Source organism: Carcharodon carcharias, chromosome 8, assembly GCF_017639515.1.
Source record: "Carcharodon carcharias isolate sCarCar2 chromosome 8, sCarCar2.pri, whole genome shotgun sequence".
In the NCBI taxonomy this organism is placed as follows: domain Eukaryota; kingdom Metazoa; phylum Chordata; class Chondrichthyes; order Lamniformes; family Lamnidae; genus Carcharodon; species Carcharodon carcharias.
The window spans coordinates 52,469,722-52,484,056 of NC_054474.1; positions in this window are offsets into that span (position 1 = coordinate 52,469,722).

Here is a 14,335-nt window from a genome sequence, read left to right on the forward strand (position 1 = left end):
TTAGAACATAATAATATTTTCCATGGATGTTAGATACCTGCTGATCAAATATACAGGCTTAATGATTTTGTTTAGCTGTGGATCAATTATCTATTTGTTTTAAATATGCAGCTTGGTTCCCCTTTAAAAGGAGACCAAACAGAAGTCCATCAGAAGATAAAAAGAACATTCACTTACCAATACAACTTATGTTTCTTTTCCGTTGAGGAATCCAGCTGGGATCAAAAAATATAACTTTTCAGAATTAAATCTTCCTTATGTTTCCAAGGATGATAAATGTGCATGGAGTAGAAAATTCCTGATCCAACCATTTCTTGTACTGGAAATACTAAATTTTTATTTTCAATTAATTTAAAACATTTTTATAAGTGAGTGCAAGTCCACAAGAATGTTAAACTAGAGACAAAAAATAAATGTGCAATATTGTGTGAACTCTTAGCCCTATAGTTTTGATTTAGGTTTGTTGCCCTTTAAAACAATGTTTATCCTCCATCTGCACTGCAGGTTGAACCCATCAGCTATGCATTACTTTCTTACATTGTCTGACTTTGATGATATCTGAGTCAGTGTTTGCCTTGCAGTGATTTATTGGTTTTGTGTTTTTGTAGCATTGAAGTAAAAGCTCTATAGTACTGTAATCAACTGCACTCTACAATATGGTACAAAAGAAAGCTTGAAAGGCAATGTACACCTGATGGTTCAAGTGATTGCCCAAGCTTCAAGACTCATCAGCTTACTGTGTACTTACTTGTATGGATCTTACCAATCTTAAATAGATTCATTTCTATTATGTGTTTTGATCTCCTTTTTAATGAAGTGCTGTTTATAAAACTTCAATAGGAGTTCCTTGTACATTGAAATGCCACAGAAATGCATTCATTTGCAAAGAAGTGAAGAGGTGATTTGCTTTGAAGGACATATAAAAAGGTCAAGCTTTTTTTATTCACGCGGCCTTTAAATGGTGCGTTCCATAATGATATCCGAGTTTCTCTGTGGCACAGCATATAATCATCTGGCGATTTCTTCTGTCAAAAAGATTCTGCTGGGAGACTGAATTGTGCAATGTGTTAGGTTTTGGATTTTTATCTTAGCAATTGGGTTAAAATTCCAGTTTTGACTCGTGCAATGAAAATCTCCCCTTGTCTGCTAGTTGTAATGGACCTATGCCAAATAACCTTGGGCAGTCTCAAACCAGTTCTTAGTAGACATGGGCCTAGAATACAAAACTGTCCTTCGGCTGCCACTCTCAGAGAATAGCATTTTCAATTCTGATTGGAGACAGTTACAGAGTTTTGATTACATGACATTCTGATCACATAATATTCTGCCCAAGTGACTTGTGCTCATGTGAAATCTGATCAGCTGACACCTGCTATTGTTGTGTTTATCTGATAGAAGGTTGGGTCCCCTGTAGTCGAGCATCTGTGCTCATGGTTTTCTGCCAGAAGCTGTTCCAAGAATTAGGAGATCATCTTTGGGCAGATGAAGAAGGTCCCTTTAACAGGCCCTATCTGGCTTCCAAGCTCCTTGGTCTCTGATTTGAACATTAAAAACATTCTGGCTTGTACTTCATTCTAGTTTTATTGATAAGTATGATGTTTTAAAAAAAAAGCATGTTGAGAATGATTGATTTCCTGAATTGTACAGCATCTACAGTGGCAGCCAAGAAGGAACATTTCTTTATGTGGTGGTAATGCATTTGTACATGACAAATGACTTAAAAACTAGAGACAGTTTTTGCCATTATTGTTTAAAGTGTTAAAATAGTTGTTTTCTTTGGGAAATACCCATAATGTTAACACAGGAAATGCTATGAAGGAAGTTGGGTCTTCTGGAAAGCTTAAGAACATTTGATTTATGTATATTACACCAAAGGGAAGTAGTATCACACTAAGAATATATTGAAAGTATATTCAGTAACTTCTAAAAGTGTGCAGCCTTTTTCCAATTCTAATTTATTTTACTAATTATATTTACTTCATGGTTTTGTTGCAAATGTTTTACAGTTATTGCATAGTTCAACATGAGTACATAGCAGTAAAGTTACAATACAGGGACCAACAGAATCAGGTAGCATGAGAAAGAAAAGATTAACTAATAATTTGTAAATCATGTCTTCCGTGACCTCGGGATGTTCCAATGTGCTGCACAACCAGTTAATCACTTTTGAAGTGTAGTTATTGTTGTAATGCAAGGAAATAGAGGAGCCAATATGCACAGTAATATCCCACAATCAGCATTGAGTTAAATGACTAGAACATCTGTCCTGCAAAACAGAAATGCTGCAAACTTGCAGCAGATCTATAGCATCTGTGGAGAGAGAAACAAAGGCTATTGACTTTATATCAGAACATCTATAATGTTGCCAGGGGATTTGGATTTTTTAAATAGTAGATGTTCAGCTTTATGTCTTAACCATGCAGATTAAACAAGTTGACCCTCTTTATCCAGTGTCTTGTTTCATAAATTTTACCAAGTCCTACATAACATATTTTCATCACAACACATTGCATATGCTTAAGCTCATATATTACTCGGAAGGAACTATGGACATTGTATAGCTCATCTATTTATATTAACTTTTTTTTCCTGACCTCCTAAGTATGCCACAGCAATATGCTTGAGAAAATACACCTAGAAGAACAATTGATTCTGACCTGTCTAGCTCTTTTTGTATGCATTGCCACTCACTCACTACCATGTACCAGTCCATGGGGACAAACTCTGGGGAATCAGTTAGTTTAACTGAGAAAATTGCACAGGATTATACCCTGAACTTAAGCAGCATGAGGAATTTGATGTAGAATATGAGGAGGCTGTCATTCCAGAGGATTAGATGGTGACAATTCTTTATTGCAGTATTTCAAGACCCATACCCTAGATATTTAGCATTTTAAAAAAAGATGTCTGTAGAGCATCAAACTCCTGTTCAGTCACTGGGGACAATGCTCCAGAATGTGCTATATAACTATTTATAAATAACTACTTGAACTCCTGTGGCATTGCCCATGATAATGATAAGTTGGTGCTCTCTCTGACCTGTATCTTTAATTTTCATATCACTAGTTATTTATAAATAGTATAAATGACAGAGAACTCAGAACAGGCCCTAGCATAACTCTACCTGGAAAAGCTCAGCAGGTCTGGCAGCATTTGCGGAGAGGAGCACAGTTAACGTTTCGAGTCCAAATGACCCTTCAACAGAACTAAGTAAAAATAGAAAAGAGGTGAAATATAAGCTGGTTTAAGGGGGGGTGGGGTGGGTGTGGGACAAGTAGAGCTGGATAGAGGGCCAGTGATAGATGGAGATAACCAAAAGATGTCGCAGAAAAAAGGACAAAGAAGTGTTGAAGGTGGTGATATTATCTGAGGAATATGCTAATTAGGGGTAGAAAGCAGGACAAGCAAGGTACAGATAGCCATAGTGGGGGTGGGGTGGGGTGAAGGAATCAAAAAAGGCTAAAAGGTAGAGATAAAACAATGGATGGAAATACATTTAAAAATAAAGGTGGGAAAAGAAAAATCTATATAAATTATTGGGAAAAAAAAGGGGGGAATCGGAAAGGGGTTGGGGATGCAGGAGAGAGTTCATGATCTAAAATTGTTGAAATCAATATTCATTTCGGAAGGCTGTAAAGTGCCTAGTCGGAAGATGAGATGCTGTTCCTCCAGTTTGCATTGAGCTTCACTGGAACAATGCAGCAAGCCTAGGATGGACACGTGGGCATGAGAGCAGGGTGGAGTGTTGAAATAGCAAGCGGCAGGGAGGTATAGGTAATGCTTGCGGACAGACCGAAGGTGTTCTGCAAAGCGGTCACCCAGTCTGCATTTGCAAACATTATCCACTGGATTATATGCTATTCTGCATTGTAGTAAAATCCAGATCTAATGGTGTGAAATGCGACAATTGCTTTGATAATTTCCCTTGAAGTTCTGCTCAGCTATCTGTTTGGCTGTTTAAAAGATTGGACAGATGGCTGAGCTTTCACTATCTTTAAATTTTGGCTCAACCAATTCTTTGGCTGTTTCAAAGCTTTAATAGATGGCTAAGCACCTGACTGCATTCAAAGGCTTTAACAGTTTTAGCTTAGGATGGGGGAGATGGCAGTTGTTCAGTGGTATCTCATTATGAATGCTTGGCTGACTTTCAAACCCATTAATGGATTTGTTCAGCAGGGATTATTAACACAGTTGTCAAGGGGATTGTGAGCATGTTTACCTTGTCAGATTTATGAGCTTTTCAAAGAAAAAATGTTTTTTAAATGGCCTTTCAAATTATGTTTGTTTATTTGACAGATTTGAACTTTTCAAAGAAGATAATGGTTTATTGAGTGGCTTGTCAACTAATGTTTGTTTATTTTGATGGATTAATGAGCTCTTCAAGGACTTCTAAATGTTATTATAGGGCATGTGTTTTGTTTATAGTGGACACTAGATGAGTGAGTTGGGAGGGTATGTGATATGAGGGGGCTATAGGGTAGAGGGGGTGAGGGTTAGGGGCCTCAGAACTGGGTTGATGCCTCAGCAAATGAAAGTGGGCCTTTTGACTTGGCCATCTCATCATCTTCATCTCTAACTCCAGGCTGAACCATCCAACATGAAAATAGTTTTGGCAGGTAGGAGGTGGAATTGTGAAGTCATAAAAACTCCCAACTCCAGCCTCAATAGTGAAACTTGGGTGAAATATCTCCAGCTGTTTTCTGTTGCAAGTCAATGTTCTGTCAAGATAGTTAATTTGCCAACATGAAAGCATTAAATAAATATATTAATCAAATTAACATTATAAACTTATACATTAACTGATTCAGTGCATTATGAGTATCATAATATTTTAATAACGTCAACAAAGGAAGAAGATTTGCATTTATATAGTGCCTTTCACAACCTCAAGATGCCCCCAAAGCACTTTATAGCCAATTACGCACTTTTGAAGTGTAGTCACTGCTGTAACATAGGAAACACGACAGTCTGTTTGCAGGCAGCAAATTCCCACAAACAGCAATGTGTTAATGACCAGATAGTTCATTTTTGTGATGTTAATAAAGATGACTACTTCTCTGAATAGAGAAATTCATGGTATCCATGGCAATTTATATGTAGTTGAGTGGCCATTTTTAACTTTGGTAAAATAATATAACAAGAGTTGTAATCTGAGTTGGTGCATCTGGTTTTGATCCAGGTTTTATTTATTTGAAAGCTTATGACTTGGAGATTCTTGGATGACCTGGCAAACCTATAAGTATGTACAGTTCTTGGAATGCATAATGTATTTCTACTGATCAGTAGTGGAATTCTTTCAGTATTTATTGTTTAACATACATTTCAACTTGAATAACCCTTTTGTAGATTTATAAACTGAGTAGGTTTGAGCCTAGAAAGTGTTCATGCAACATAAACAATTCTCCATGCCTCTTTCCAAATAAAGTCTTGCATTAGTAGCCAGCTTCTTTTCTGAACTCCCTGCTTAAGTAGAATTGTATTACTCTCATTCTGAAGTTTTATGTTGGACTATTTACCTAAAGCTTCTTGATATTCTTTCCATTCCAATTCTTGCATTTAGAAATCCTGTGTTTGATGACTTTGGATCCCCATTATCCTTGCAATGTTGTTCGACTTTGGATGCTCACATCTTTTTAAATAAACAATAAAAGATGACAGAGTATTTATATAACCTGACCACACTAAAATAACTTTCTTCACTCACCTGATTTTTATTTCAACTGACAATGCTATTTTCTTGTACCATACCTTTGGGCCCTTACTAGTTTGTAGTAAACTATTACATTTGCTTCAGTTGTCATGAATTAACTTACACCCATTGATGAACAGGATATGTCCTATGATACAAGCCTGTACTTAGCTTTCTGTTTATTAATGTTATTACAATGAGTCAAAAAGTCTTCAATCATGTTAAGGCTAGCTTCTTTCCATGTCAGGTACATCAACGTTTTCAACTCCACAATGATGTTGGGATTGTTATAGATTAGTGTGCCCAGTCAAAGGGTAGTCTTTAATACTTTACAATCTGTTGGGTACTGCTGAGAGACAAGTTCCTTTTTATTTGTAGAGGCAGCATTTTGTGAAGACTGTTGCTAAAAGCAGCAGATTAATCAAAGCTCTCTGTATATGTATCTATACTCGCTGCTGGTCATAAATCATTGATGTGTGGTGGCTTCTTCACTCTGAACAGTGCTTACTATTTGCAGCTCATAATCTACACAGAAAATTAGCTTTCCCTTAGTAGCCAACATTTTTAATTCAACTACTTTTGTATTATTGTATTTTATATATATGTATCCAAACCACCACCTCAACTACCTAAAATGACAAAATCATCAGACTTATGGGAATATTACCACCTTCATGTTCCCCTCCAAACCACACACCATCCTGATTTGGAACTCTATCATCGTTCCTTCACTGGTGCTAGATCAAAAACCTGGAACTCCCTTCCTAATATCATTGCAGATGTAACACCCCCGTCCCCCAGGTGAAACACATGGAGACAGGCATGGTGCCTCCTTGCAGCCAATGGTCTTCTCCCCACGCAGCACAGGAAAATGGCATTAAATTAAGCCTTTAATTGCTTAACTTGCCCACATGCCTGCAGTCGGTGATATTACTACTGGTCCCTGGGCGAGGTTCCCCCAATTTGTAATGATCCCGCATGATGTACCCCAAATTGTTATGCTGTTGGGTGAGGAGAGATGAAATGGCTCCCCTTCTTTTTTCAACCTCCTTGGTCGCAACAAGGTTAATTTAAAAGGGATCTCTTTCCTCGTCGATGTTTTTTTCCAATTCCAAATGTATTTATGTTTTAAAAGGAACCAATTTAACCAAGCTTTCTTGAGTCAAAGAAAGAGTGAGTTCATTAGTTACAAAAATACAAGAAAAAGTAATAAAAACACAACACACATACACACAGATTAGAAATGAGTAGCGAGTACAAAAATTAAAGTTAAAAAAGATGTACAAATCAGTCTTTGGCTTGTCTGTGAGGAGTAGATTGTGAAACGTTGCAGCCGTTAAGTTGGGTGTTTCCAGTAGAGCTGACTTTGGCAGCTGAACAGTTGTTTTGGAGATTCTTAGTTCTACTGGTTAGCTGAAAGGAATTGACCTGTTGCCTTTTCGACTGTAGCTTTGCTGACTTGTGACTTGCTTCCAGCAATCAAAGAGAGGGACTTCTTTACGTGCAAGTGCAGGAATGCCTAGTTGATGTTCTTAAGCTGTAACTTTCATAGCACACACTAGCAACAGAACAGAGCACCAAAACTAGCACACAGGGGCCAGGATTGCAGTTGACTTTTAACCCCTTTTCCTGTGTATTCCTGGAATGGAAAAACAAACATGTCATTCGCCCAGAAACTGCTTTCTTTCAACTCAATCATTCCCACAGTCTGGGTTATAGCTCAACAGGTGATGGTTTCTGCTGGGATGGTAATCAGTGTTTTTGCATTGCATCTCTTCCTTTGAAGTGTCTCTGTCTGAAGGAGGCCTTGACACCTTTTTAGATGTGACATTTTATTTTCTCATGTGCAATCCACATTGGGATTTTCCAGCAGGTGGTTACTTAGCAGTCTCAGCCAGCTTTTGCTTGTAGGTCCTTTTTTAAAACACACATGGCTTCCTTTAAGAAGTTCAATATACCCGTTAGTAATTTAGGCTATGGTCTGCTGTCATGACAGGGGGCAGCTGGGCTGCTGCAGCTCCTGCCACTGGGAAACTTCCCTGGTGGCAGGACTATGTCAGAGAGTTGGCCCAATGCAGCTCCCTCAAATTTTTATCACCTCACTGCCTCCTAGTCCCCCACCCAGCAGGTGGTAAAACTCCAACCAACATTTATAATCCTTCAATGCACTTATTCAAATGAAAGTGGTGCTTTAATATATCTATTCTGCAGAAGACTAACCAATATATTTTGTCTAATATTTTTTGAAAAATTCTGTCAGTACATGACCATTTTACTGTCAGAAAGCTGTGTAATAAAAACTTTTTTTTAAACACCTTACTGCACTGAACAGAACAGAATTCAAGCAGCATAATGTGCCCTAAAGTCTGGCATAAATTACTCAATGAAAATATTTAAAATCTTGGCAAAAGTATAAGCAGTTACCCAAGATAGAGCTGGAAGCAATAGTTGGTCCTCATATTAAGTGTATCTTGAAAATATATTCCACTCTTAACAATCTACAGCAATTATTCTGAGCCATATAGAAACTACACATTTCAGTGAATTCTACCAAGACCTTGGATGGGGTGGAATCAGGATACATATTTCATGGATTGAAGTGATTTTCATTTGGACAGAAAATCATACAATGCACTAAGAACACTGACAGGCCCTCAATGAACATAGCTCTATTCATTGCTCACTAACAGAGTCATTTTCTCCTCTCCTGTGAGACCAAACAAGGTTGGTTAATATTCCCACTTTTCTTTGTTAGACTACCTAGTCTGAACAGCTGTCGAATTCTCTGTTTTATGAGAGTTGACAGCGGATGGAGGAGAGAGATAGATTTGCATGTCTTGTTATGTGGTGATACTTTTTGGATATTTCCTGACACTCAGCGTATCAAATATTGGGTCCCATTTTTTTCTGCCATACTCCACCCATATTTGTGCCCATTTTGAGCAGATAGCGCGTGGGAAAAGGAGCAGAGTGCTACTGCCCTATTTGCGCTTTCTTATGCACATCTGTTCACTGGGTTAGGTGATCATTAATATCAGGGAAAAAGAGCAAATTGCAGTTCTAAACTTTATTTTCAATTCAAAAGAGATGGTCTAGTTTACCTTTCTCATCAAGTAAATTTCTGATTGGTTGTAGCAGTCTAACAAACCAACACTTTGCCACAACTCAGCTGGTGTATCTTCACTAAATAAACTTTTGTTTTCCAGATAGGAGACACCAGTTTCTTACAGATTGCTGATGATTTGGCACATTGGATCAGCTAAAATAGACGCTGTCTGCAAGTTTTCATTGCATTTTTGCAATCTCAGTACTCCTCTTGCATCTCAATACAAGGACTTCCTTCGTGAATTATACACAAAAAGGAGACTGGTGATTGCTGTGTGCTTCTGATGTCATTCAGATATTTCTTCTGTACTATAAAAAAACAAAGCTAGAGATTCGACTAATCATGGCAACTGCACTGTCAGTGGCTGAGACCAGATTTTTGATGTCCAGAGCAAATCTTCTGATGACAAGTTTAGTAGCAGCCAAAAATAACATGTGGGATCCTTGACTTTATAGAGCTAGCAAATTATGCGAAACCTATAGTATAAGGGTGTTTGGTATAGCAAGGGTTAATGTGGGACTGGAGAACAGTACTGCCCATATTGTGATGTAAAGAATCACATGAGAGTAGACAGTGTGTAGAGGAATCCAAGAGAAGTCCGAATAGATAGGGCTATATCTTGGAGGTATCTATATAGTTGTGTGTTAACAATAAACAGTTTATGTTCAACCACACAACCCTCCAGACCTCTTAGTGAGACACCAAGAACCTTACAACAAAACCTTTATAAAACATTGGGGATTACTCAGCTGGAATTTTGTGTCTTGGCACCACATTTTAGGAAGGATGACAAGACCTTAAAGTGGTTCCAGAAGAGATTCACCAGAATGGTACTGGATTTGAGGGTCTTCAATTGTGTGGCAAGATTAGAGAAGCTGGGGTTGCTCTCCTTAGAGCAGGAAAGTTTGAGAGGAGATTTAATAGAGCTGTTCAAAATCATGAATGGTTTTGATAGGTTAAATAAGACGAAACTGTTTCCAGTGCTAAATGGGTTAGTAATCAGAGGACGCAGATTTAAGGTGATTGACAAAAGAATCAGAAGACATGAGGTTTAAAAAAAATTAATGCAGTTAGCTGTTGTGTTCTAGATTTCAGTTTCAAAAGAGTTGTGGAAGACTATTCAAAAGTAATTAGCAAAAGGTAATTGAATAAATACTTGAAGGAAAAAGCATTACAGAACTATGGAGAAAGAGCAGAGGAGTGAGATTAATTGAATGGCTCTACCAAAGAACCAGTACAGGCACAATGGGCTGAATGGCCTCCTGTGTTGTATTATGATATTCTAAAATATCAGAATTGGGTGTGCAGTCTTTCAGTTCCGCAGACACTGACAGCTCTTCTCACTTCAAGGTGCTGCTTACCAATTCTACCCAGAATGCTAACTGGGCAGTGCTGTGTATGCCACAGGATTCTCCCAGTGCAAGTGAAATGCAAAATAATCTTTTTAGTTCTTTTTTATTTCCTTCAACTGAGAGCTATATCTGCCTGGAGTGGATATTACCTCATACAGGAGGTATGCCTTGTTCACCTTCATTACTTTCCATTTCACTCCTGGTGTTTGACAAGGTGTTTACTAAAACCCGCTTTCACAGCCACATTTCCTTTCTCAGTGACTGTCTCCGTCTCCGACTTACCCCACGTGGATTTCAACTGAAATTCCATCCCTCATGTTTCAAACCCACCCAGGATTACAGGTATCTCCGGGACATAAAACGTTTCTCGGACTGCTGTTCCCGTTGCATTCTGAGATCCACACTCAGTGCCTTGCGCCGCCATATGAACACACTCAACCTCTCCCTCCAGCAGTACCGCCGTACCCTTTTTCAAAGCTGCACGTGCCCCCAGTTTCATTTTATTCCCCATCTCATCTGACGCCGCAACAAGAAACTTTTTCTCTTTCTCTCAAGTGCTAAGGAACGCAAGCTGCAACAACTCATTGACACCAACACCCATCTAGGACCCTCCACCCCTGCCTGTTCCTCCGTCCCCACCCCATCTTCCAATCCCAGCCCCGGCAGTGTATTGACTATACCCCCTGACCTTCCCCTCTCCAACGCTGAATGTTCAGTCCTCAGCAAAGGACTTAGTTTCATACCTTTATGCCCTCATCTCAATGAATTTCGGGCTCAGCACGATGCTGAACTCTTCTTCCGCCGCCTTCGTCTCCGTGCTCACTTCTTTGGGCAGGAGTCCTCTCCCCGTTCAATGGATCCTTTTACTCATCTCCTATATTCTCCCTCCAACTGGACTCCTCCCTCTGGATTCTTACCTTCTCTTGATCTTTTCATTGAGAACTGTCAGCGTGACATTAGTCGTCTCAATTTCTCTGCTCCTCTCATCCATTCTAATCTGTCTCTCTCTGAACTTACTGCACTCCGCTCTCTCAGGTCCAACCCTAACATTGTCATCAAACCCGCTGACAAGGGTGGTGCTGTTGTTGTCTGGAGCACTGACCTCTACCTCACGGAGGCTGAGCGTCAACACGCAGACACTTCCTCCTACCTCTCCCTGGACCATGACCCCACCACTGAACATCAAGCCATTGTTTCCAGGACTGTTACTGACCTCATCTCCTCTGGAGATCTTCCTTCCACAGCTTCCAACCTGATAGTCTCCCAACTTCTACCTCCTACCCAAAATCCACAAACAGGACTGTCCCGGCAGACTGATCATGTCAGCCTATTCCTGCCCTACGGAACTCATTTCTCGTTATCTTGACTCCCTTCTCTCTCCCCTTGTACAGTCCCTTCCCACCTACATCCGTGATTCCTCTGACACCTTACATCACATCAACAATTTCCAGTTCCCTGTGCCCAGCCACCTCTTCTTCACCATGGACATCCAATCCCTTTACATCTCCATCCCCCACCAGGATGGTCTGAGGGCTCTCCGTTTCTTCCTCAAACAGAGGCCCGAACAATCCCCATCCACCACGACTCTCCTCCGTCTGGCTGAACTTGTTCTCACACTGAACAATTTCTCCTTAAACTCTTCTCACTTCCTCCAAATAAAAGGTGTGGCTATGGGCCCCAGCGATGCCTGTCTCTTTATGGGGTATGTGGAACATTCCTTGTTCCAGTCCTACACCGGCCCCCTCCCACAACTCTTTCCCCGGTACATCGATGATTACTTCGGTGCTGCTTCATGCTCTCGTCGGGACCTGGAAAAATTTGTTAATTTTTCTTCCTATTTTCACCCCTCCATCATTTTCACATGGTCCATCTCTGACACTTCCCTTCCCTTCCTTGACCTCTCTGTCTCAATTTCTGGTGATAGACTGCCAACCAATATCCATTACAAGCCTACCGACTCCCACAGCTACCTTGACTACAGCTCCTCACACCCCGCTTCCTGTAAGGACTCCATCCCATTCTCTCAGTTCCTTCGCCTCCGTCGCATCTGTTCTGATGATGCTACCTTCAAAAACAGTTCCTCTGACATATCCTCCTTCTTCTTTAACCGAGGTTTTCCACCCACGGTAGTTGACAGGGCCCTCAACCGTGTCCGGCCCATCTCCCGCGCATCCACCCTCACGCCTTCCCCTCCCTCACAGAAACATGATAGGGTCCTCCTTGTTCTCATCTATCACCCCACCAGCCTCCACATTCAAAGGATCATCCTCCGCCATTTCCGCCAACTCCAGCATGATGCCACCACCAAACACATCTTCCCTTCACCCCCCCCACCCCCACCGGCATTCCATAGGGATCGTTCCCTCCATGACACCCTGGTCCATTCCTCCATCACCCCCTACTCCTCAACCCACACCTATGGCACCAAACCCAGGCATACGCAAAATATGCAACACCCACCCCTTCACTTCCTCTCTCCTCACTGACCAAGGGCCCAAACACTCCTTTCAAGTGAAGCAGCATTTCACTTGCATTTCCCCCAACTACTGCATTCGTTGCTCCCAATGCGGTCTCCTCTACATTGGAGAGACCAAACGCAGACTGGGCGACTGCTTTGCAGAACACCTTCAGTCTGTCCGCAAGAGTGACCCAAACCTCCCTGTTGCTTGCCATTTTAACACTCCACCCTGCTCTCTTGCCCACATGTCTGTCCTTGGCTTGCTGCATTGTTCCAGTGAAGCTCAACGCAAACTGGAGGAACATCACCCCATCTTCCAACTAGGCATTTTATAGACCTCGGGACTGAATATTAAGTTCAACAACTTTAGATCTTGAACTCCCTCCTCCAACCCCACCCCCTTTCTGTTTCTTCCCCCTCCCTTTTGTTTTTTCCAATAATTTATATAGATTTTTCTTTTCCCACCTATTTCCATTATTTTTAAATCTATACCTTTTATGCCCTTTTAGTCTTATTTCATCCCACCCCCACTAGACCTATCTGTACCTTGCGTGTCCTGCCATCCATTCTTAATTAGCACATTCTTTTACATAATATCACCACCTTCAACACCTCTTTGTTCTTTTGTCTGTGACATCTTTTGATTATCTGTTCCTATCACTGCTTGCTTGTCCCTACAACCACCCCCCCCTCCACTTCTCTCCCCCCAACCCCCCCCCCCCCCCCCCCCCCCCCCCCCCAGCCCCCCTCCCCCCACCTTAAACCAGCTTATATTTCACCCCTCTCCTGTTTTTACTTAGTTCTGTGGAAGGGTCATGAGGACTCAAAACATCAACTTTGATCTTCTCCACCGATGCTGCCAGACCTGCTGAGTTTTTCCAGGTATTTCTGTTTTTGTTTTGGATTTCCAGCATCCGCAGTTTTTTGTTTTTATCTAGGAAGAATGTAATGTTGATTATAGCTATAGTGGTCTTCTGGAATAGTTTTGATTGTCTAAGCGGGTCAGAGAGGAATTTTCCTGAATTTTTAAAAAATCTCCAAATTGGCGTGTACTTTTATCTAGTTTTTCACCTCTGCAGGAGTTCACATGGTTTTAGGTGGGATGGGGTGTATTAATATAGTGATACACTTGGCGGCACAATGTTATGGGAAAGAGTACATGAACCAGTAGTCTTTTCCTGTCTATCATTTTTCATACGTTCTTAGTTTAGCTTTCAGCTGAGATTCAATACTGCCAGATGGATCCAGCAAACAATGATAAACTGTCTGATTATTCATTTACAGTTCGCATATCTTCTGTAGAATATTGCTTCTGATTTTTAGTTCATAGTTCTTCAATCACATGCTCATAAATGTCATTCCAATCCCTTTCACCACCTCTCTATTGGAATTTTTTTATTTTTGGAACAAGAATCCAAGCAGTTTTGTAAATGGCCCAAGTAATAAGCTCTGAACTGAAAAAAAACCTGTTTCAGAACAATCGTCTGCTGGCTGGGAGTTGACTTCAGTTGAGGTTTCATACATGCTTTTTTCTGCAAACTGGAAATTTTCTGCCAAATGCATAATGCACATGTTGAAAAATGTTGCTTCAAGTAATCCATCTTATTCTCAGCAAATGTTCTTGAGCATTAAAGGCAAAGTGTTTTCTTTTTGTCACTTACCACAATGGCAAACTGAATTTCTCATTCATAGGGCGGAATCGTCCCAGATTTGTACTAAATGCAGTAGCG